Source organism: Danio rerio, chromosome 17 (genome assembly GCF_049306965.1).
Source record: "Danio rerio strain Tuebingen ecotype United States chromosome 17, GRCz12tu, whole genome shotgun sequence".
In the NCBI taxonomy this organism is placed as follows: Eukaryota; Metazoa; Chordata; class Actinopteri; order Cypriniformes; family Danionidae; genus Danio; species Danio rerio.
In genome coordinates, this window is record NC_133192.1 from 8845483 (window position 1) to 8867500 (window position 22018).

Consider the following 22018-nt stretch of genomic DNA (forward strand, 5'->3'; position numbering starts at 1 on the left):
TATGTACACCTTCTCCCATTGGCCTTTGCCGTGTCAGTTCCTCATCTTTCAGCTTTACCCAAAACCAAAGCTCTTGAAGGACGGCTACGAGTCCAGTCCATTTTTCCACACCGGCCTCCAAACGCTCCCTGTGAAAACAAGTCAATTTGAAGGAAAGCTCTGGCCGTTGTGTTCCAGTGGTTGAGATATTTATTTGTTTATCTTGCTGGATTTATTGCACAGACCTTCTCGAAGCTACGTGGTTCATTTCGGCAAACTTATCAAGCTCTTGTGTTTTGGTATTCAGGATCTGACCCCCCAGAGCCCTTTTCGAAAGATCAGTCTGGGTGTCAACATCTGTCTGAATGTCCTGAGGAGAAATAACAGCAGGCACGAGGCAGAATTTGCAGCAATATCTCAAATCTCAATGGACGCTGATTAAGTGATCTTTTGCTTGTTCTTTGTGGCCTATAAATAGCGTCAGATAGCACCGCTTCAATAGCTGTTTAATGCAGGAGGACAAAGTCTGGAAAATTATGTGACAAGGCATCCAAAAAGTTATCCAAAAACACACTTAACTATAAAGCATTTCCGCAAACAGCGGTTTTCTCGCCTGACATCAACAGACTGCTGTAATTCCTGCCCATAAAATGTTCATTTATGGTGGCAGTCCTCCACAGACATATAATGACTTGTTGGTTTATATCAGAGGAATTGAATCTCTCTCTCTCATTTAGGGCCGCAGTGATGATATACAGCCGAAAGAAAGACATCAAACAGAGACAGAACAGGCAGACTTTGCTTATTATTATGCTGGGATTCATTAAAATGCCTATCCGTCGTTATCTAATCAGCTAGAGCTGGGGAGTATGAAGCAAAATGACATTTGACATCATTATTACTGCATAAGATGTTGGTAACACGTTGGCTTTTGTACCAATTCTCACTAATTACTAGTAGTTTATATATACAGTTGAAATCAGAATTATAAGCCCTCTGAATAATTAGCCCTCCTGTTTATTTTCCCCCAATTTCTGTTTAATGGAATGATTTTTTTCTGCACATTTCTACACATAATAGTTTTAATGACTCATTTCTAATAACTGATTTATTTTATCTTTGCCATGATGACAGGAAATAATATTTGACTACATATTTTTCAAGACACTTCTATACAGCTTAAAGTGACTTTTAAAGGCTTAACTAGGTTAATTAGGGTAACTAGGCAGGATAGGGTAATTAGGCAAACTATTGTATAACGATGGTTTGTTAGACTATTGGACAGAAATATATAGCTTAAAGGGGCTTATTATTTTGTGCTTAAAATGGTGTTTAAAAAATTAAGAACTGTTTTTTTATAGCTGAAATAAAACAAATAAGACTTTCTCCAGAAGACAAAATATTATCAGACACACTGTGAAAATTTCCTTTCTCTATTAAACTTTATTTGGGAAACATTTAAAAAGAAATAAAAAATTAAAAGCGGGGCTAATAATTCTGACTTCAACTGTAGGCCTACCTGCCTAATATAAAGATGTTGTTGTTGTTGTTTTGGATTACTTATGCATGATCTTACTAACTTAGCTATTATTACTAAAAAACAAATGATGTGTTTAATAATACAAAAGTCACAGTTTATGATTTGTTAATAGCGAGAATAGTTATACAACGTGTGACAATAATTAATATTTTTACAGTACTGTTAGGTTTAGAGTTGGGGCGGGGGTAAGCATTAAAAAATATAATTTATTGGGTAATTTGGATTACATAACTACTGTTTTTATATTACTGTGACGGTTGGGTTTAGGGTGGGGGTAGACGTTAATAAAATACAATAAATGGGAAATTTAATAAACCATAGCAACAACCAGTTTGGGCACCTCTGATCAGAACCATTATTATAATGGCTTACTTTTGAAATCATTGATGACAAGAACTTTATAGAACATTATAATGTTAGCCTACTTGTTTTTAAAAGTATAATGGTGTATACTATAAGGATTGATTAGCAATCTAACGAGAATCTGAGAATTAGTAGTAACCGTCACGATGCTTTGTTTAGCTTAGCCTGTAGGTTTGAATCACTCGTAGGAAGGAGCCAGCAAAACCATCTTCTCCGGGTGTTGGTGAAACAATCAAAACAACTCAATACACATTGTATGATAATTACAGTTAACCTTCTCATTTTAACGGCAAACATTTGTTAATTTTTGACAGAGTAGTTAATCTTTACTTAAGGGAAGATAACGCCGTCTGATCGATAGTTCCTGTTACGACGTAACTGACTCTTGTGAGCCGACTCTTTTAGTGAATCAATCAAAACAAATCAGTAAGTACCAGCTTTATGAATCATTCAGGTTGATGGAGCATATACGAACATGCTGAAGCGATGCAGGTACTGTATGATGGCTTGGCTTCCATTATTATCAGTCTCACATCTGAATCAAAATCTGGCTCTTTTTGGACAACCAAAACAGCAGAACGCCTGCAATCAGAGTGATTCTCAGGAAATCTTTACAACAATTAGAATGACAATGCAACTAGCATGCTAAGAGCTTCTGAAACGTTCAGTTTTCAATGAGATTTTTGGAATATGTTTATATAGGGATACTTTTTGTACTAATTACCAAAAATTATTTACACTGTAAAAAATGCTGGGTTTCACACAAATTCTTCTAGTTGTCGCAGCACAAATCGATTAAGTTAGCCTAATTGTTTTTACATATTGAATAGGATTGAACTTAAAGCAATTAAGTTGTCCCCCTAAAAAACTTGTGTTAATTCAGCACATTTTAAATAAGTAGTTTGTACAAGCAACAAAAAAAATAAAAATAAACTTGCATAGTAGTAGCCCTAAATATGTATGTAAAAAAAATACATTTATTTAAAAAATTTTATGGGTTTTACCCTTTAATGTACAGAATGGTGCAGAGAATTGACAGGAATCAAACTCGGGTCTCCATGAACACCATGGGATCATAAGTTGGCACATATAACCACTAGGCAATTGGCACAAATAATCACCATTTAAATCTACTTTTTGGGGATGTGTATTTAATGCTTTTCACGTTTAATCAAATTATGTCTGTTTAAATGTAATATATTAAATTAAAGCTCTTATTTAAAAAATATTTACTAATAGAAATTTAGTTAATTAGACTAATTCGTGATGAACTCATTCATTCATTTTCAGCTTAGCTGCTTTATTAATCAGTGGTCACCACAGCAGAATAAACCACTAACAGCAGCAGATGTCCTTCCAGCTGTGAACGTGGGAAACACCCATAGACGCTACACTAAAGACAATTTAGCTTACCTAATTCACCTATAGCACATGTCTTTGGACTTCATGGGAGAACATGACTTAGAAATGTCAACTGACTCAGCTGAGGCTTAAACCAGCAACCTTCTTGCTGTGAGGCGACAGCCACTGCGCCACCCTTTGTGGTGAATTAGATTCAATTTAAACACATTTGGGCCTACCTGTATGTGACTTGGACATGCCATTCAATGCATTTTGAGTCAAAAGATAATCATTTTTTGAGTGTAATAAAGATGTCAAATGTGTTACTGTATCTGTCATTAGAAGCAGTATCTTATCTATGAGATAAAACATATAGGTTAGCTTGCTCTTTATGGACTTTATGGCCACTTTAGGGAGTATCCAAGTGCATTAAGCTTGTCTTTGAACGACCAGGATGGCCGAGTGGTTAAGGCGTTGGACTTAAGATCCAATGGACAGATGTCCTCGTGGGTTCGAACCCCACTCCTGGTAAGTTTTCAGTGGAACTCATATAAACTTGTTTACATAATCAGCATCTTTGAACAAAGATTGCATATTGCTGAAATAACAATTTCTTTGTAATTGATTAGACTTTGGATGGCAAATCTTCAGGACTACCTACATAAATGCCAGAAATGCATATATATTGAAAGAATATCAATAAATGAAATGCATTAAAAATGGCTTGTGCTGAAGCCTACAATGATATTACAGTATGCTCTTTTGATTTGTTAATACTTGTGTTTCAGTGCAAAGTGCATTGCCTCCTCTTGGATTTATCTCAAAGGTAAGGTGCAACTCCTTCCATGCTCAATGCAAAAAAAGATGGCAGCCAGTATCAGTCACACATTATTTTAAAGTACAATTCTTGCTATTAATAAACCATTAACTATGACTTTTGCATCAATACACTTTTATTATGCTTATTTATAATTATTATAATAGTAAGATTAGATATTAGGCTGGGGATGCAGAATAAGGTCTAGCAGAAAATATACTTTATAAGTTCAAATAAACAGCCAATTTCTTAATAACAGGCAGGTAATAAGCCACTACTCAATAGAGAATTGTTACTTAAACCTACGTGTTACCATAATATCATAATACTGTTTATGCCAATCTAGTGACAGCCTAGTGGTTTAGCGTTGGGTTTAAGATCCACCATTATTAACTGTGCATATTTTCAATGCAATAGCTCATGGTTGCAATTAAAAATAGCTGCTTTAAAGTGAATTTGAAGTGTCCATTTCTTCCAAAAATGTCAGTCACGTTGTAGATGATGCACCATGTCAAAAAGTTTAAATGGTTTAGAATTTCCAGCACAAGAGACAAAACTTTGTATCTCACATGACCATATTTCTGAAAAGAATCCAGGAACTCAGCTTGCAACATCTTTGAGATAAGCAGTAAGTCTGTTTGCTTTTAGCCCGGATCAGAGATTGGCACGCTGTTTTAAGACATTAAGAAGTTCATAAATGTCTAATGTTTTTGGCACCTCACAGACAAGATGGCACTTGCATCCCTGTATAAAGCACTTCAACCTTTTGGGAAAAATCAGAGCGTCTGAGTGGGAAAAACACTGTACACAAGATCTAATGATTGATATCCTTTTAAATTAAATCCCTCGGTTCCAGCTCGCATCTCAGCCTGCCTGTTGGATATTTCACACTGGATGAAAGATCATCATCTCCAGCTGAACCTCGCAAAAACGGAAATGCTTGTAGTTTCTGCCAACCCGACTCTACACCATAACTTTTCAATCCAGATGGATGGGGCAACCATTACTGCATCCAAAATGGTGAAAAGCCTTGGAGTAACGATTGATGAACAACTAAACTTCTCTGACCACATTTCTAGAATTGCTCGATCGTGTAGATTCGCACTCTATAACATCAGAAAGATCCGACCCTTCTTATCTGAACATGCAGCTCAACTCCTTGTTCAAGCTCTTGTTCTCTCCAAACTGGATTACTGCAACTCTCTACTAGCTGGGCTTCCAGCTAACTCTGTCAAGCCTCTTCAGCTGCTCCAGAACGCAGCAGCACGAGTGGTCTTCAATGAACCTAAACGAGCACATGTCACTCCGCTGCTAGTCCGTTTGCACTGGCTGCCAGTTGCTGCTCGCATCAAATTCAAAGCTGTGATGTTTGCCTACAAAGTGACTTCTGGCCTTGCTCCTTCTTATCTGCTCTCACTTCTGCAGATCTATGTGCCCTCCAGAAACTTGCGTTCTGTGAATGAACGTCGCCTCGTGGTTTCATCCCAAAGAGGGAAGAAATCACTTTCACGAACGCTCACGCTCAATCTGCCCAGCTGGTGGAATGAACTCCCTAACTGCATCAGAACAGCAGTCACTCGCTATTTTTAAGAAACGACTAAAAACTCAACTATTTAGTCTCCACTTCACTTCCTAATCTGCAATTGCCTCTGAATATCACACTAACTGTACACACACAAAAAAAAAATTACTAATACTACTAATACTTTCCTTCTTAGACTTTACAGACCCGAAACTTGCCTATAGCACTTATTCATTGTTGCTCTTAGTTGTGTAAATTGCTTCCTTGTCAGTGGATAAAAGCGTCTGCTAAATGACTAAATGTAAATGTAATGTAAATGTAAATTCCCGCTTGGTTTTAAAAAGAATATTGCCAAAGTATCCAGTACCTTTCATGAGGTTAATGTGCAAATTCGTGTATATTTCATGAGAAATGGTTTGGGATTATACCAGGGGAATGTTCTCTATAAATAACCAATGTCGTTCTCATTACAGTCCATGAACTGCTGCTTTATTGTTTGGCCATAAATGAATCATGCATCTTTTTTTGCAAAATCGTTTCATATTAAAACTGGATTTCATCTCATTCCTCCTAAAACAATTAAATGGTGTAATATATTTATCTTGCTTCCCAGTAAAGGCATTCATATATCAAAATATGAACTAAACGACAAGAGATATTAAATCTTGTTATCTGAAAAATGAATCTAGTTAATATCTTTCAGTGAGGACAGAAAAAATCAGCAAAACAAGTTTATATATGCCATATTCCAATTGCAGATTTATGTTTAAATTTTTAGGCTTAAAGGGATAGTTCACCCAAATATGATAATTCTGACATTGTTTATTAAATCATGTTTGGGTTTCTATCGAAAAGACATGTAAATGGGCAAAGTATTACAAATGTCACTGAATTCAAATATTTAGATATCACATTGGACCCAAACATTAATTTTAAAACTCAATCTTAAAAAGCCTGCTACCACACGGAGATTCAATCTAATAAATATTATACATATAATTAGAGAGACCTTTGGTATGTATTTAAACAACATGATTGTTCTACATTTGTTGAGCTGGTCTCAGGCATGTAAATCATCTTTGGATCAACACCATTGGAATAATTATCCAAGAGAGCACTTAAAATTCATGATAAAAAGCCTTGGTTGTACCATCACTGTAATATCTTTAAAAAAATATAGTCTCTTAGGTTGTAATAATATTATTAAATATTCCAATATTTGTTTTATTGTTCACAGTCTTTCGGCTCCGTCAATAAAAGATTTTTAATTTCCACTTTGGAGAAAACATTGTGAATGACACGCTTTGTGGTAAGGGGAATGTATTGTCCCTAGATGTAAAACCTCAATCTTCTTTCATTTATAAAGCCACCAATCTATGGATTTCTCTCCCAACAGAAATTATCCCATGTTCAATAAGGTGGTTTTTGTCAAATTAAATTTGTACATACTGAGTGAAATATTTTTGATTTGTCAGTGTTTTAGTTCATATGTGAATATGCCTGTTTGTTTTAAACTCACTTTTAAATTAATTGATTATTATTGTTTTATTTGTATCTGTCCAGGGACTGCAGATGAAAAAAAGCAATCCTGCTACAATCTGGCACAATGCATCTATCCTTTTTGAGGTAAATGTAATTTTTGTGCATGTCTCTGTTAAATAAATAAATTCATTCATTCTAAAAACTGTAAACTGATACACCTAAAACAATAATTCATTGCATTTACTAAAATTAGGAAACCAACTCAGGCTCATTCTGAAAACGTACCCCTATATACATTTCTGGAGAGCGCCAAATACGTCCCAGGGGGTACTTTTTTTTTACACTTTTTGTTTTTGTGAATCCACAAGAGGCCACTGTGTTTGCTTTTTCAGACCTTAAATTTCTCTCTCGAGTGCCATTTGCACCTGCTCTCATTTAAATCCACAAGAGGCCACTGTGTACGCTTCTTCAGATGTCAAATTTCTCTTTCAAGTGCTCTTCTCGCGTAAATCCACCAGAGGTTGCTGTCGACTGACTGACTGACTGACTGACTGACTGACTGACCCACCCTCCTCCTTCCCTAAACCCAACCAATAGTGTTTTCTAAAAGCACCGATTGGTCAGCGCCCACCCACTTTCCTAAACCCAACCAACAGTTTTAAAAAGTAATCCAGAAAAAGCAAAGCCCTCGCCTGATTTTTACCACATTCTCACCCTGTTAATTACTTGTTTATTTTAGTTTTTGGCTTTTGTTTTACCCGCTTTCTGGAACTGTTGTTCACCAGACTCAAACTTTACCCTGTAGCAATCCTCATGGTCATCTCTTCCCTGCATCTCAAGTCCGTCAACGTATCCAGCGAGCCACTGAACAAGGTGATAACAGTGGGAAAGCAGTCAGATGGTAAGCTCGAAAAGGAATGGTGTCATACCACCAGGGGAGCTGCTGGCCGGTATGGTCCATAAGACAACATTCTGACAGTGTCATGGACAAAAGTGAAGAGCAGGGCAGCATGGCGAGTGTAGGGGATTGGGTGGGTGGAGGTTGCATATGAAAATCCAAAAGTGAAGAGGAGGGGGGTGGTGTCATGGACAAAAGGGCTCCAAAATGGCATTAGAATCATTCTAACTCCATTCCCCCTAGCGGCGCTGTTACGCACCGTCTAGGGATGGTGCACAACATGAAAGACAAGACAACAAAAATGAATTCAAAGATTTATTGGGGTTTGAATTTAGGAGCTGACAAGGCCAAAATTACAAACAAAAATTCCTTTACAGGGCTCGAAATTGCAACCATTTTGGTCGCATATGCGCCCGAAAATTAATCTATGCAACCTCATAATATATTTGGGAGCATTAGTGCGACTGCAGATAATGGTTGTAGTGCGACCTGTTTAGATTTTTTCTAAAAACGTGCTGAATCGTTCTTCCCTGCCGCTATATTGGTTTATATACGCCGTCAATCACTCAAGGTATTCCGCTGTCAGATGACAGGGAAGGAGCTTTTATAACCACGGGAATTGCAAATGGCTGAAGAGTGAAAACTTAAAGCACACAGGTTTGCAAACCCCACCTAAAGTTGAGGCGCAGATGAGAGCGATCATGACATGTGGTGAATATTCATCCGCCAGCTGAGATCAATCGAGTACATGCTTTTCAGAGAAAGCGCCCGAATCTCGATGTGTTGCATTCACTGTGTGTTCAGCGCAAATGTCCGCTAAAAGTCAAATCTAATACTGTATCATCGCCAAAGAAGCTCGCCTTTACTAAGTTTACACTGAAACTGCGGCTCATAACAAACAGCGGTATTGCGCCGGTGGTCATCGGAAGAATTCTGTTCAGCCTGCTCATAAATTGGGTCGGCTGACCCGCCTGCTTTTCACAAACAAAGAAAAATGAAAATCAGCTCAGACTGAACATTTAAAATGACACAAACTGAATCCAACACTTTTTAAGAGTGATAGAAGTGAGACTTTACTTACTTTCTATTGTCTATTCTTACTTGAGGTGTATATTATTATTATTTTTTATTTAGTTAGGCTACTGATGACTGTTTTGCAGCTTTCAGCCTTGAATTTAAGTATTTATTATAATCTTTTGTGTTTTGTATCAGAAATATTATTTATTAAACTGACATGCATATATAAACAGCAGTACAAAATAAATATTTCTTACTGCAATGCTTCATTTTTGTTTAATGCAAACTATACAATTTTTTTCATAAAGTAACAGACTTTTTATAGCGGATAACTTGCATTCAAGCACATTCAAGGCAGCATGATGATGACAAATGTAATTCATTGTTACTATTATTGTCATTTTCATCATCATTAATATTTTATAATTATTCGACATTCATTTTGGAATTATTGCACACAAATATCAATGTCATCTCAGCATTAGTTAGATAGTTGTTTCTGGTTTTTGTTAGTCCTAATTGATGTTGTTTTAAAATACAATAAATCCCTTAAAATACAATTTGCAGCGGTGCTCAATTATTTTTGGTGTGTGCTCCTAATTTTTTTTTGGTGCTCCTAAATTTTTTCTGGTGCTCCTAAATATTTGAAGTTGGGAGCACCGGTGCTACCAAGTAAAAAAGTTAATTTCGAGCCCTGCTTTACGTTAAATCTCTAACTTACGTGATCAAAAAGAAAAGAAAAGAAAGTACAATTCTCTACCCTAACTACCTAACACAAAAACAGAGGTCAAAAGGTTTTACAAAGAAAAAGGCGTCAAACTCCTTACTATCCCAATATATACACTACAATCTATTTACAAAAACAGGCAACCATATCTGAAAGACAATCCAAAATCAATGTCAGCAGGCAGCAAAGGTCAAACAAGCCAATGAAACAAAATATCATAAACAAAGCAAACACTAAAACAAACAGTACTCACAATTCTCAATATAATCTCAGAAGTCACACAAAACAAACAGTACTCACAAATCTCAATATAATCTAAGTCTTAACACATCCAAAAAAACTCTGCACTATACCACATACAAACGTTTCAATAAAACAACAGGAAGTGACCAAAAACAAGATGGCTGCCAAGGAAGTGGTGTCATGTGTCATGGCTTTTTAAAACACTGTAGGCTAATCAGGAACAAGCAAGCTGGAAGTGGCCAATTAGGTGTGTTCTAAGCAAAACAGAAAAAAAAACAGGTGAGACAAGACAAACATAGGATTGTAACAGGCGCCCCTACATGCCGCCCCGTAGTGTTCATTTTAAAGATGAAATGCAGCCATACGTACTTCTGGCTATATAATTAGCGATCTCCAGTAATGTATATAGGGCTACGTTTTTCAGAATGAGCCTATGTTGCAACCTTAATCCCAAATGAATTGTCTGCAACCACTTACCTTAAAAAATAAGAGTAAATCCATTGAATCACATAGCCATTGACATCCATATATTTCTCTTTTCGTACTATGGATGTAACAAAAGAAATCCAACATTTTTCAAACTACCTTTTTTTGTGCTGAACGTAAAATAGAGAAACTCAAGACTTGAAACCACGTGCCTTTTTTATGAAATAATTTCTGGAAGAACTATCCCTTTAAAATTACTCAGAAAACATTCATCTTACTTTCTAATTTGATTTAAATTCAACAGTAGCCTGAATCTGTCTTGACTTTAGGTATTTGAGCTGGAAAACAAAACAAAAATGTCTATAGTGTAGATCTGAATGCAATGCCGTAATTCAGTGTAAAGCGCTCTTTTACCTTGCACAGTTTCTGATAGCGTGGTGAGGTGACAGCCATTCTTTGGATGTGCTGTAGAAAAAGCATGACTTTCTGCAGTGAAGATCTCACCATAGCCATTATCTTCAGACTGCTGGGCTTGTCTAGGACTCTCATGGTAAAGAATCGCCACTCCTGAGGTTTTCACAGTTCATCTAGGCTTAGAAAGTGCATCCAAATACTCAAACAGCATGTCCAACAACTTCTTATGCAAGCGTAAAGTAGAACAAACGCCTTTCCAAAACAATTAGACCCAAGAGATGTCCCGTCTTAAGACTTAAGACTTTCAACGCGATATTGAATGATAAAGAGAGAGGATTGATTCAGAAGCATGGAAATTGTAAGTTGAGCTACGGTGAAAAAGCTTGTTTCCTTGTCAGCAAAAACTCCCCGTGTGGAAGAGATGATGCTGGGCGGGAGAACGAGAGTCTGAGTGAGTGGCAGAGAGAGGGAGAGAGAGGTTTGAGGAGAGCACACAGCATCCTCACTACTAGACCGCATTATACAGACTTATATAACCAAACTGCAACCTTTGCAAATTGTACTTAATAAATATTGGATGCTTTCCAAATGTATTTTTTTTGCAGGAGAATGACAAAAGGGGATATAAGTCTATTTCTGTAATCAGTAGTTCTATAAAGAACCTTTAACTCTTGTGTATGGTTCAAACTGACTACCCTTTCGTTGTGTCAGGGGCTAATTTTGCCCCATTGACTTCCATTATAATGACAATTTTTAAATGCAAAGCCTTGACACCATGTAATGATGCGTTCTTCATTGTTGGTGGTTTTCCCTGTTGGCAAGAGGTTAAATGTGTTATTAGTTACCCCTACCAGTGGCGCCTGCAGCCGTACGGCTGTACGCACTGTGCGTACCTACCATGGGAGGACAGGAATTAATGCCGCTTTTTATTTATTTATTTGTGACATCATTTAAATTGATTATTAAACAGTATACACTACAGCTGCCTGCTTTTCCACTATCGTGCCAAATTGTTTTAAAAACACTTCCTTACGGTCATGGTTGTTTCTTTACTGAGCTTGGAACGGCGCGTCACGATTACAAACCGTTCTCAGCCTGGAATTCTCCGCACGGAGACAACCATGCTGAACTTTGCTGACAGATTCTGTGTGTTGACGTCGCGGCTCTGTTGCCAAGCTACCACAGCTGGTTCAGCGGGAGCGCGCTAGTTATCAGACATCAACAAGTGAACTACACTACATTTGAATTTAAAAAATTGATACAGGTCTAAACCGTACAGTTTTGAAAAGGGTTTTAAACAGCAGTCTCTGGCAGAGAATCACTGGCCCAGCACATTCTTACGAAGATATGGTATTTATTAAAGTTATCATTTCATTGACTTAGATATAACCATGTATAATACAAATACTAACTCGTCATCTAAAATCTTAAAATAATAAAATAGCCTATTATTTTATTCGTGGCTAGAGCTTGATTATTGTGATTGACATCCTAGGCCAGTGGTCACCAATCTTGTTCCTGAAGGGCCGGCGTCCTGCAGATTTTAGCGTCAACCCTAATCAAACACACCTGAACAAGCTAATCAAGGTCTTACTAGGTATACTTGAAACACCCAGGCAGGTGTGTTGAGGCAAGTTGGAGCTAAACCCTGCAGAGACACCTGCCCTCCAGGACTGAGATTGGTGACCCCTGTCCTAGGCAATGAGACCTTTACTTCGACTGACTGAATGTGAGTTTATTGCATGCATCGCTATATTTGGTAGCACAAAAACTCGCTCTGATCCGGGAGTGAACTTTACCAACAGCTGCATGCACCGCTGAAAGACTTTTATTCTGATGCGCATCGAATAAAGACACGCTTAACATCATCGATGTCCACAATCCTATACATCCTATATCCATGAAACACGAACTTTCAGAGTCTTTGAACAACAAGGAAATAACTGCACTTTAGGCCGTACTCACACTAGGTACAGTTGCCTCGAACCGGGCCAAAGCACGCTTGTCCCCCCTCCTGTCTCCCCCGATGGCCCGCGCTCACACCACAAATGGGCCTCGGCACGCTTACGTCATCACTGCTGCGATTTGTTATGCAGTGACATGCAGTCAAATATTTCGCCAAACAGTCCTTAGGGATGCGGGGACACGCAGTCAGATGTTTCGCCGAACAGATCCGCCACTTTTGGCGCTCAAAAACAATCATAAAGCTCTCGTGCTGCCGGAATGAGGAGGTCTGCTGAAGCCGCGCAGCTGTCGTGCAGTGAGGAGTTCTCGTCTTTAATAAACTACAGCAGTTTGCGATCACTGAACAGTAAGAATGATTAATAAATCCATATGAAAAAGCCCCTTAAAAGTCACGTCTCGCTTTCAGTTTCGGGCTTTGGCGCGTTTTGCACTCACACACAAGCGTACCGTGCCAAAGCCCTAGTGAACCGCGCTCAGGCACACCTCTTCCAACTGGGCCATGGCCGGTCAAGTGAACCGTGCTTGAGCCTGATTCAGCGCACTCACACTTCTCGAACGATCCGGGAAACGGGCCTGGGCACGGTACGGATGGCATAGTGTGAGTAGGCCTTTAGTCAAGCCAGACGGCTTGATTTGTAATTTAATGCCAGCTCTAGCACCTGAAGGACGGTTACGGTGTGTTGTGACGTCGGCCATCAATGGAGAAAATCAAGTCTTTCTTAACTTTTTTGGACTTTCGTTTGAAAGCTTTAGTGGCTCTTTAGCTGTCCAATTTACTGTTGTATGAGTTAAATTATAGCCTATATGCACCAATAAACAGGTCAAATTAATGAATAGATAAAATAAATATGGATTCTTAAATGTCGGTAATGTTTTTTTTTAAAAATAATATGTTTTATAAAAATAAAATGAGCAATTTTCACCTTTTTTTTACAATGCAGTTATATAATTTTGACATTTATGGGGCCATGTAACATGTTTCTGTGTTTGTTTGTTTGTTTGTTTGTTTGTTTTTTTTCTCTGTGATCTTTAATGGCTGGGTAGCTACGCTAAATATTTTCTGAAATGTCAACCAGGAATTTGTTGATAGCTTTAATTATGAAGACAATAAAATATTGAAAATGACAAAAAATAAAATGATAAAAATACAAAGATAAAAAGAGCAGCATTTAGCTAAATTATAATGAAAATATTTGTTTATATTTCACTTGATGCATTCATTATTTAATGTTTGAATACTGAAATAACAGCCATCGGAAGGGGGCGTGCGGTGCTGGATTTGTGTACCTTGGAATAAAATCCTGCAGGCGCCCCTGACCCCTATCCCTAAACCCAATCCTCTCAGGAAACATTTAGCATTTTTACACTTTCAAAATACTTACTTCTGTGTGATTTATGAGCCGTTTTCCTCATTCATTTTCTTGTCAACTTAGTTCCTTTATTAATCTGGGGTTGCCACAGCAGAATGAACCGCCAACTTATCCAGCATGTTTTTACACAGCAGACGCAACCCATCTCTGGGAAACATCCACAAACACTCATACACTACGGACAATTTAGCCTACCCAATTTACAGTACCTGTACCGCATGTCCTTGGACTGTGGGGGAAACCAGAGCACCCGGAGGAAACCAACGCGAACGCAGGGAGAACATGCAAACTCCACACAGAAACGCTAACTTAGCCAAGGATCAACCCAGCGACCTTCTTGTTGTGAGGCAACAGCACTACCTACTGTGCCCATAAATTGGGACACACACACACACACACACACACACACACACACACACACACACACACACACACACACACACACACACACACACACACACACACACACACACACACAGAGCCCTATATATATATATATATATATATATATATATATATATATATATATATATATATATATATATATATATATATATATATATATATATATATATATATATATATATATATATAAGGGTAAATTGGGATTTGAACCCACAAGTCACCCATTTTCCTCATAGGGACCAAAAAAAAAGTCTTGCATTGCTAATCTTGAGGGCAATTTGGTTCGCACAATGTAGGGATTACAAGGTATACACACACACACACATGCACATATTAGAGCAAACAAGCAACAGTATATAAAATAAAACCATGTTCTCTAGGAACTGGGATTGATATAGTTTCATGAAGAACCTTTAACAAACTTTTCATTGCCCAAAATGATCTTTATAGTGGAAAAATTGGTTCTTAGAGGGATTAAGATTAATAAATTGTATGTCCTTCACACAAAGAAAAAAAAAGCTTAAAGACTTTTCACTGTAAGGTTCTTTGGGAGCCAAAATAATGTAATAAGAAGTTAGTGTGAATTCTCTTAATCTTCATCTAATATATTACATGTACAGTTCAATCATTTAGCAGCTTACAAATGACCATAGTAGAGGCAATTGAACCAACAATCAACTGACAATATGCAAGTGCTGTAATAACCCATGCAGCAGGCACAGGACGTCAACATGATGTTAGATTGACATTGTAACCCGACATCATGGGGATGTTGTATTTTGTTTGGGAATAAAAATCAGGTTGATGTCAGAACCCAACGACCAACTTAAAATCAACTAAATATCAACATCTAATGATGTCACAGCATGACGTGTGGATGTTACCACCATGACATCTATCAAAAAAAAAAAAAAAAACTATGACATCCATCAGATGTTAAATTTTGGTTGCCATGCCTGCCAAATCAATGTCAGTATTTGACGTCAATGTGAAGCTGGTTTAAGATGTTGGTCGATCACTTTTCAACACAACCTAAGATCAATCAAATATTAACGTCATTTCACGTCGTTACTGGACATCAAAATAAAGTTGTCATTAGACGCTGGCTAGATGTTAAATTTGGGTCACATGACGTCACAACCTAACCCTAACCCTAACATTTTATGATGTTGTGTGCCTGCTGAAGGCCCAGTTGGTCTAATGCAGGTGTGGTTTTTATTAGTCATTTCTGGTACATTAATTGTACATTGGAAATAAACGTACTAGGATGGACATCAGCAATTAGTTCTGTGACCAGGATGGCCGAGTGGTTAAGGTGTTGGACTTAAGATCCAATGGACAAATGTCCTCGTGGGTTCAAACCCCACTCCTGGTAGAACTTACCCTATTTATAAGGCAGAGCGTCTATATAATGTAATTTATATGATTAGTTTTATACAACTAACACAACGAAAAGGGAAAAAAATATCTATTAATCATTTCAGAGTTGTTCTGTATCAGTACACTTTCATTTAGGAAATAACAGTGAATCTTCTTTCTTTTTAAAGTAACTAACTTCTAACTAGCTTATTGTGAAGTGTTGCTTTCAGATTTCTTACAGTGATGTTTTCAGTGTCACAAGCTTTACACTTTTGCCTTGAGGCTTTTCTGTAGATCTGAAAAGCACATTGAAGAGAAGTACTTTAAAAAGAAGGAACATTTACTGTTATTTCATGACTGAAAGTGTACTGATACAGCAAATCAATCTGAAATTATGAGCTGATTGACTATTTATTCGCTGCATATTTTTTCCCAACTTTATTTATAGATTTTTCAAAATATTTACAAAATCACACATTTTACAATGCTGTTGTACTGTGCATCCGGAGAGTATTCAGACCGCTTCACTTTTTTCCATATTTTTTATGTTACAGCCTTATTCCAAAATGGATTAAATTCATTTTTTTCCTCACAATTCTACACACAATACCCCATAATGACAATGTGACCAAAATATTTTTAAAATTTGTTGCAAATTTATATAAAAAACCCTAAAAAATCACATGTACAGAAGTATTCACAGCCTTTGCTCAATACTTTGTTGATGCACCTTTGGCAGTAATAACAGCCTCAAGTCTTGTTGAATATGATGCCACAAGCTTGGCACACCTGTCTTTGGGAATTTTTGCCCATTCCTCTTTGCAGTACCTCTCACGCTCTATCAGGTTGGATGAGAAGCAATGGTTTACAGCCATTTTCAGATCTCTCCAGAGATGTTCAATAATATTTTGGTTTGGGCTCTGGCTGGGCCACTCAAACACATCCATTGAGTTGTTGTGAAGCCACTCCATTTATATTTTGGTGGTGTGATTTGGGTTATTGTCCTGCTGGAAGATGAACCGTTGCCCCAGTCAAGAGCACTCTGAAGCAAGTTTTCATTCAGGATGTCTCTGTACATTGCTGCATTCATCTTTCCCTCTATCCTGACTAGTCTTCCAGTTCCTGCTGCTGAAAAAACATCCCCACAGCATGATGCTGTCACCAGCATGCTTCACTGTAGGGATGGTATTAGCCTGGTGATGAGCGGTGCCTGGCATTCTTCCAGCCTCTTCCAGCTCTAGGAAGAGTTCTGGTGGTTCCAAACATCTTCCACTTATGGATGATGGAGGCCGCTGTGCTCATTGGAACTTTCAGAGCTGCAGAAATTTTTCTGTAACCTTCCCCAGTCTTGTGCCTCAAGACAATCCTGTCTCGGAGATCTACAGACAATTCCTTTGTCTTCAAGCTTGGTTTGTGCTTTGACATGCACTGTCAACCCTGGGACCTTATATAGACAGGTGTATCCCTTTTCAAATCATGTCTAATCAATTGAATTGACCACAGATAACCTTTGAAACTCAAAACTCTGAAATTCAGTGGAAACAGAATGTACCTGAGCTCAATTTAGAGCTTCACGCCAAAGGTTGTGAATACTTCTGTACATATTGCGTGTAGAATTTTGAGCAAAAAAGTGAATTTAATCCATTTTGGAATAAGGCTGTAACATAAACAAATGTGGAAAAAGTGAAGCGCTATGAATACTTTCCTGATGCACGGTACATTTTGACAGAGAGAGAGAGAGAGAAGTAAACAGTGATTTTGCCAAATTATTCAGTAGCTTGTCCTCAGGATGGCTGAGTGGTTAAGGCGTTGGACTTAAGATCCAATGGACAGATGTCCTCGTGGGTTCAATCCCCACTCCTGGTAAAGCTGAGTTTTAATGTGCTTATAATCATGTTTGTAAAAGTACAGCTATCAGGATTCCTATTCCTATTCTAATGTGGTCCTAAAGCAACATGTCATTTATTTGTTTTAAGCTTCAACCATTAGATAGTTCACCCAAAAGAATATACAGTTTACTCGCCCTTTTTTCCAACCTTTCTGAGTTTCTTTTGATGAAACCTAAAAGAAGTTATTTTGAAGAATGCTGAAAGCATGTAATAATTGACTTTAATTTTTGTTTTTCCTACAATGGAAGTCAATGCTTACAAGTTTTCAACATTCTTCAGACTATCTTCTTTTGTGTCCAACAGAAGAAAGAAACTCATAGCCTAAAGGTTTGGAAAGATTTAAGGGTGAGTAAATAATTAGTACATTTTAAATTTAAGGTGAACTATTAATCATTCATTCATTTTCCTTCAGCTGAGTCCCTTTATTTATCAGGGGTCGCCACAGCGGGATGAACCACCAACTAATCCAGCTTATGTTTTACGCAGCGGAAGCCCTTCCAGCTGCAGCCCAGTACTGGGAAACAACAATACACTGTTACATTCACACACTACGGCCAATTTAGTTAATTCAGTTCACCTACAGTATAGCACGTGTTTAGACTGTAGGGAAAATCAGAGCACCCAGAGGACACCCACACCAACACGGGGAGAACATGCAAACTTCACACAAATGCCAAATGGCCCAGCTGGGACTCGAACCAGCGACCTTCTTGCTGAGAGAACTATCCCTTTATTTAATTGTTCTCGGTAGACCAGTTACTTGTTCTGCTAAATTGACAATATCTAAAACAAAGGTAATCTTACAACATTTATTACAGCATTTTTAAATATTAATTAATTCATTTGCTCAATATGTAGTGCATCAGTTTAGGTCTCATTGCAACACATAGATTGAGAGCTAAAAAGTACTATGAGGACATCTAGTGGTGTAACAGCAAAACATCCCATTTCCTCAACTGAACTGAGAATTAATGTTTGATTATAACAAATATCACTATAAACAGGGCAGGCCCGTGGCATAGGCAGTATAGGCAAGGGCGCTGTACATCCAGGGGGCGCCAGAAATGAGCGGGGGTAAGTTGGTTTTGTTTTCAATATTCCTGACTCACATTCAGTGATAGATGGCAATAACTCAAAAACCTCTTAACCTAAAAAGATCTAAAGTGTGTTTCCTACAAAAAGACAAAGCTGGCTATGTTTCACAGCTGTCTTTTTCTCTTTTTTTCGCTCGATATTACGAGCACTGCTCCGTTTAGCCGGGATAGCTGAGCTCGCGCGGAGTGGAGCTCTCCGTAAGGGACCGTCGGAAAAGTGCTTCTTTTTTTTTTTTTTTTCTCTCTCTCTATTCTGCTTGTTTTATTTTAAACACAACTAATTTTCTCTTAAATGAGCACAACAGTTACTAAAGTAGTCGAATGCTTCATTCATTCATTCATTATAGATCTGTGAATTCTTACAATTAACACCTCTGTTATCAAACAAAACACAATGCGAGATTCATTTGCTGCTCTTCACTAAATAGCAAATACAATTAAAAGATAAAAATAGATTTCATAGCTTTATTTAATTTTTGTATAGGCCATTGATTTTAATAGGTTAAACCTTTTATTTTATTGTAAATATTTTCTATTGTTTGCTATGTATTCTATCATTTGAAGCTATTTGTTGTCCCATATTTTAACATCCCAACGTTGATAGATATGACATAACATTGCTAATCATTTAATAGCTATAGTGCTATCTGTTCGTTTTACATCAGCTAATGTTATGGAAGGGCATAGATGTTTTGGAAAAAGTAATATTAATGTAACTACCTCCATCATTCCTTCCTCAAGCAAATGTGTAAAGATTAGATCTATTCAGCAATAATGTTAATTGCATTGGCATATTTATCTGAGATTTTCCCAGCTTGTAGTTGTCGATCAAAAAGCTGTTTAGTTTCTTTTGACTTTACACTAGCAGTGGAATTTACTGCAATGTGACGGGGCGCCACCTGAAATCTTGCCTAGGGCGCCAAATTGGTTAGGGCCGGGCCTGACTATAAATAATGCAGTAGTACACTCAGTTTTTCAGTGCATATAAGTTATGCAACTATATATATATATATATATATATATATATATATATATATATATATATATATATATATATGTAAGAAGATAGTATGCTTTTGATTTAACACGTTTTTGCCCAAATCTAACATAACTGAATAGGAGCATTTAGACAAAAGGAGCAGGAAGGCAGTGAGTCACTTCTCTCTGAAGAGGACATCACAAACACATTCATAAATGACAGTGCTTTAATGTTGTTGGCCGTCAAATACAGATGCAGCGCCAACTGCAGTCACGAAGTGAATTACAACATCAAATTGTCTGTATGGCCTTGTTTCATCAAAATCCAAAGAAAAAAGACCAGAGAAAAAACAAATGCAATATAGCTGACACTGACTGACAACAGTTTGAAGATCTACTGCTACAGTATGGTAGTATACAGTATGACTGAAAGTGTACTGAGATATGGCAAATCTGAAAGCATTAGCAAAATCACTAGATAGGCATCCTCTTGAATAGCTGATTAGCTGACAAGATTTTTGTTGTTATTGTTTGCAGTCAGGTGAAACGGTGGTGCAGTGGGTAGTGCTGTTCCCCTCACAGCAAGAGGCTTGCTGGTTTAAGCCCCGACTGGATCTGTTGGCATTTCTGTGTTTGCATGTTCTTCCTGTGTTTGTGTGGGTTTCCTCTGGGATGTGAATGGATGCTTCTCAGTACTGGGTTGCAGCTAGAAGGACATCTGCTGAGTAAAACATATGCTGGATAAGTTGGTGGTTCATTCTGATGTGGCAACCCCTGATAAATGAAGGCACTAAGCCGAAGGAAAATGAATGAATGATGTTTGCAGTCATTGGCAATGAAACATATTTATTAATAATAACATGTTTGAATGCTTTGCAATCGGGATGGCCGAGTGGTTAAGTCGTTGGACTTAAGATCCAATGGACAGATGTCTTCGTGGGTTCAAACCCCACTCCTGGTAGAGCTTAATTTAATATATATTGTAAAATTCAAGCAAGATATCACAAACATTTTGATGTCTTTGACAATTCAAACATGAGCCTAAAACAGAGACAAATTGACTCCACAACCCAGCAGACAGGAAAAGACCAGTTCCCCTCCTTTGCTCCATTTACATTTGAATCCCCTGAATCTCCTTTGTTCAACCACCCCCTCTACACACTGTACTCATACAGTATGGCCATCTCAAAGTCTGAATGTTCTATTTCCACCCAAGTGACTGTATCTATCATGTTTGATATCATTTGAAATGTCTCAGTGCGACCAGTACAATGGTCTCATTCCGTCAGAAATAGACATACTCAAAACAATAAATATATAACTTCAGGTATCTTTTGAACCACTGTAAAAGGTGTGCCTTTCCTACAGTCAGCACTGAATGCAAATGCCTTATTCACACACCCCTTTTCTTGAGGGAATTCTTGGATTTACTACTTAAGGGGAGGTTTGAAAAGTGTTCAGCGCAATTCCATAACGGTCTGATTGACGCCATCATACCAAAATGTATGTTTTTTTGTAAACTATGTTTTTTGTTGATGTTGTTGTTGTTGTTGTTGTTGATGTTGTTGTTGTTAATTTAACTAAAATGATGCTAAATAAATTTTATGACCCCAAATTGTACTTTTCAGATCTACAGAAAAACCTCAAGGCTAAAGTATGAAACGTGTGACTGAATGTATCTCTGTAATAAATCTAAAAGAAACACTTCATGATGAGCTTGTTTGAAGAAAAGTACTTTAAAGAAAGAAGATTCACTGTTATATCATGACTGAAAGTGCACTGATACAGCAACTCTGAAGTTATTAGTACATTCACTTGATGGGTGTTCTCTTGCACTATAATAAACTATTAAACTATAAATATGGCAATAAAACTATAAAGATTTGTTTTGTTTTAACTAAATTAATGCAAAACTTTTATTCTGACACCGTATATTCATCTGCAAATCCCAATAAAACTATTTTTTACATCTGAAGTCATTCATTTGTCAAAGAGAAGGTCAATCACTATAATTAACAACCAGAATCGCTGACTGGTTAAGGCATTGACCTTGAGATCTAACGGACAGATGTCCTTGTGCGTTCAAGCCCCACTACTGGTTGAACTTCACCTTATATGTAAAGCAGAATATGAAAATGACACCATTTATGATTAAAATGTAAAATGGATCTAACAGAAAAACTGAGAAA

At 37.4% G+C, this 22018-nt stretch overlaps 2 long non-coding RNA genes, 4 other non-coding genes and 1 pseudogene across 8 annotated transcripts in view; 5 read left to right on the top strand and 2 right to left on the bottom strand.

Moving 5' to 3' along the window:
• Positions 1-37: 37 nt before the first annotated feature.
• Positions 38-11153, bottom strand: utrnp (utrophin, pseudogene; annotated as a pseudogene). The gene is given in 3 exon segments (NR_003374.1): positions 38-128; positions 225-349; positions 10770-11153. The product of NR_003374.1 is annotated as an utrophin, pseudogene (transcript).
• On the top strand, positions 2315-21797 carry LOC141378513 (uncharacterized). 2 transcript variants are annotated; one of them, XR_012393229.1, is made up of 6 exons: positions 2331-2374; positions 3637-3751; positions 4012-4049; positions 7126-7188; positions 7850-7917; positions 21458-21797. It is a non-coding gene; the product is annotated as an uncharacterized lncRNA (long non-coding RNA). The 2 variants fall into 2 exon arrangements; XR_012393228.1 differs by lacking the exon at positions 21458-21797 and having other exon boundaries at positions 2315-2374; positions 3677-3751; positions 7850-9686.
• Positions 3672-3754, top strand: trnal-uaa (transfer RNA leucine (anticodon UAA)). Its single transcript has one exon. It is a non-coding gene; the product is annotated as a tRNA-Leu (tRNA).
• Positions 15802-15884, top strand: trnal-uaa (transfer RNA leucine (anticodon UAA)). Its single transcript has one exon. It is a non-coding gene; the product is annotated as a tRNA-Leu (tRNA).
• Positions 17652-17734, top strand: trnal-uaa (transfer RNA leucine (anticodon UAA)). Its single transcript has one exon. It is a non-coding gene; the product is annotated as a tRNA-Leu (tRNA).
• Positions 20708-20790, top strand: trnal-uaa (transfer RNA leucine (anticodon UAA)). The gene has a single exon. It is a non-coding gene; the product is annotated as a tRNA-Leu (tRNA).
• The window catches only part of LOC141378515 (uncharacterized), a 4094-nt gene continuing 2787 nt past the window's right edge, over positions 20712-22018 (bottom strand). Inside the window, exons 2-3 of the long non-coding RNA XR_012393231.1 lie at positions 21940-22018; positions 20712-20870 (exon numbers count right to left, since the gene is read on the bottom strand). The exon at positions 21940-22018 is cut by the window's right edge and continues 374 nt beyond it. This is a non-coding gene — a long non-coding RNA (uncharacterized lncRNA). The remainder of the gene's footprint in view (positions 20871-21939) is intronic.